This window comes from Micropterus dolomieu, linkage group LG01 (assembly GCF_021292245.1).
Source record: "Micropterus dolomieu isolate WLL.071019.BEF.003 ecotype Adirondacks linkage group LG01, ASM2129224v1, whole genome shotgun sequence".
NCBI classification, from domain to species: domain Eukaryota; kingdom Metazoa; phylum Chordata; class Actinopteri; order Centrarchiformes; family Centrarchidae; genus Micropterus; species Micropterus dolomieu.
The window spans coordinates 21,001,887-21,005,480 of NC_060150.1; the positions used below are offsets into that span (position 1 = coordinate 21,001,887).

A 3,594-nucleotide genomic window follows, 5' to 3' on the forward strand; every position below is an offset into this window, starting at 1 on the left:
TGACAGTAATTACAAGCAACTCTCCAATATTTCTACATATTTTTACCATTTAAATACGAGGGGTTACTTTATATAAACATTATTTGACAGTAATTACAAACACATCTCCAATAAATCTACAAGTTTTTACCATTAATGTATGGAGCTTTACTTTATATAAACATTATTTGACAGTAATTACAAGCAACTCTCCAATATTTCTACATATTTTTACCATTTAAATACGAGGGGTTACTTTATATAAACATTATTTGACAGTAATTACAGACATATCTCCAATAAATTTACAAGCTTTTACCATTAATGTATGTGGGTTTACTATATACTATATACTACTACTATATAAACATTATTTGACAGTAATTACAAGCAACTCTCCAATATTTCTACATATTTTTACCATTTAAATACGAGGGGTTACTTTATATAAACATTATTTGACAGTAATTACAGACACATCTCCAATAAATCTACAAGTTTTTACCATTAATGTATGGAGCTTTACTTTATATAAACATTATTTGATAGTAATTACAAGCAACTCTCCAATATTTCTACATATTTTTAGCATTTAAATATGGGGGGTTACTTTATATAAACATTATTTGACAATAATTACAAGCAACTCTCCAATATTTCTACATAGTTTAACTATTTAAGTACGGGGGATTACCTTATATAAACATTATTTGACAATAATTACAAGCAACTCTCCAATATTTCTACATATTTTTAGCATTTAAATACGGGGGGTTACTTTATATAAACATTATTTGACAATAATTACAAGCAACTCTCCAATATTTCTACATATTTGTACCTTTAATGTATGGGCCTTTACCTTATAAAAACATTTTTATTGCAGTAATTACAACCAACTTCCCAATATATCTACATACGTTTACCATTAATATATGGGGGGTTACCTTATATAACCAATACTTGACAGTAACTACAAACATCTCCAATAACTTTACATGCTTTTACTATTAATGTATGAGGGTTTACTTTATATAAACATTGTTTTATAGTAATTAAAATCAACTTTCCAATATATCAACATGACATTTACTCATTAATGTATAGTTTCACTTTATATAGACATTAATAGACAGTAATTACAAGCAATTCTCCAATATATGTAAAAATACACATTTATTTTATGTAAACAATATTTGATAGCAATTACAAGCAACTGTCCAATACATGTACAGACCTTTTACATTACTGCATGGGGTTTACTTTATATAAACACTGTTTGACAGTAATAATAAGCAACTCCGATATATACAGACCTTTCTTGTAAGTGCATGGGACTTACCTTATATGAACATAATTTGACAGTAATAACAAGGAACTCCAATACATCTACAGACTTTTCTAATTTTTTGACAGTAATTACAAGCAACATTCCAGTTTATGTGCACACGTTCCCTATTAGTATATGGTGTTTTGAATGTACAAAAACCAGAAGGTCTATGTTAAAGCATTTGCATCAACAACTTTTTCACTAAATATATACATTTATCTGACATTTTACAACAATGTCCCATCCAAATACAAGTCATTATTTGTTTTTTCTGTTTTAAAACCAAAACAGAAAACAAAGCAGCTGTGTTTTGTTTTATATAGGAGTCTTGTTGCATCCCTACTGGTTTTTAAGCTAAGTGGCTGCTGTACACATGCCCCTGTTGTCTGTTTCGGGCTTCATCCAAAAGGGAACGATCACCGACCTTCCACAGTGCACCAGGTCGCTCCCGCGACCTCCTCTCCCTCACCCGGTAAACCTACCATGGGTTGGGTTGCCAGTGGAACCGGCGCACTGGACGGTCAATGGTCATTCCCTCTGGCTGGATGTTCCTGATTTTACACATAGCCTAATCCATGTGTTACTGCAGCTGGCTACAGGCTACAGTCTGAAGGAAAGCACAGTAGAGTACCTATTGGTCAGGTAGACTTAAATATTATGAATTCCTATTAAATAATGATGTTAATCTCATAATACAATTTTCTTCTGGACATATAAGAGAACACAGATATCTGGGAGAGATTCTGAATGTGCAGAAAGTTTTGAATATGAGCAGAAAACCTGCTGTCCAGGAGTTTATAACTGAATTGAAATTAAATTATTTATCATTGAGGTAAAAAGGTGCCCCAACAGATAACTTTTCAGTTATGTTTATAAGTCTTTTTGTTTGAATCAAGCAAAAACATATTATTTATTTTATCAATTTATAATCATTTACTATATCACTAACAACTATAGAGGATAATAAAGTAAAGAAACAACATTTTGACTTCGGGATGCTTTACATTAACTTCAGGACGGTTCAAATTGTTTTTCAGGACGGTTCCGGGACGGATGTGGATAAAGCTAGTCTGGAGCCCTGACTAATAACAATTCATAGTTGTCAGTACCATTGGATGTACTGACAACTACTGAATCACTGAATTAATTTGATACTGAAGAAATCTTAAAAACCAGAGAATTCTCGAGCAACTTCTGAGGCGTTTCTGTCCCAGTTTCTAGTGAGTTACAAACTGAATGTGTTGATGTTCAATCTCATCTTAATTAACCTACATTTAATCAGGCGCCGCCATTGCCTAAGTGTATCTGCTGCAGCCGTTTTGGTTTTAAAACAACAAAAAACGATGTCTGTTTTTTTTGTTTTCTGTAAATTTTGAAACAAAATAATCAAAGAACAAACCATAAATGAATTGTGATATCATCTGATATAAGGTTTGAAGCTTTTCCAAAAACAATAAATTAAGAAAGATTTTATAGACACTATGAAATAAATGTTGTGGGGTTTATCTTTTTCTACAAAATTAGTTTCACATTCATTGTCTATTAACAAGCGGCTCCAGATTTTACACCTGATAACATCACAGTTTGAGTCTTCTCTGGTTTGTGGCTTTGGGAGAGAGTAACTCATGCCGTTTATTTATTCTCATAGCTAGGCTAACTAAAGGCTCGTGCAGACTATACGACTTTCAGCGTTGGCCAATGGCCGTGCTGTTCAGAATACACAACTTTGTTATTATAAAGATATAAATTATAAAGACAAAGAATCTGGGTGAAAGGATGGATTAGCACACGCAGGTAGCAGGAAACGTTTGAGCTAAAGAGAGAGCTGGAGGGGAGTAAAAAGTGTCACGCTTCAGATAAGACCCAGGAATAGACTGGAGACAAGAGCTGGTTCTCAGAGTTTTATTGAGTCAAGGAGCTGGCGGTGGCTGCGGGGATCGGGGCAGGCAGAGAGGCAAACAGGTAACAGGCAGGAGAGTGAGATCCAGGAGGCGGGAAAGGTGAGTTGGTCACGGACGGGTCCGGTAGAGATCTTGAGCACAGGAAAAACAGGTTAGTTGTCAGCTTAACAAACAGAGTACAGGTATGGTTCCCAACCAAACGAGCTGGTAGCCAAGACATACAGAGACACTTAACAATCCGGCGAGGACAGGATGTCAGGCCGCTGCTTAAGTAGGGCAGGAACCCGAGGGAGTGCAAATCACGTGCAGGTGTGTGTAATCAGCTCCTCGCAGCTGACACGCCTCCCGGCAACCTGCAGGTGAGAGAGAAAGGGGAAAAGGGCC

The 3,594-nt window shown here is 35.1% G+C and overlaps 1 long non-coding RNA gene across 3 annotated transcripts in view; it reads right to left on the reverse strand.

Annotated features, from left to right (window-relative positions):
- Window positions 1-3,197: 3,197 nt before the first annotated feature.
- Window positions 3,198-3,594, reverse strand: part of LOC123978092 — a 13,355-nt gene continuing 12,958 nt past the window's right edge. For all 3 annotated transcript variants that reach the window (XR_006826860.1, XR_006826864.1, XR_006826867.1), the window contains 2 exons: window positions 3,433-3,563; window positions 3,198-3,341 (listed from right to left, as the gene is read on the reverse strand). This is a non-coding gene — a long non-coding RNA (uncharacterized LOC123978092). The remainder of the gene's footprint in view (window positions 3,342-3,432; window positions 3,564-3,594) is intronic.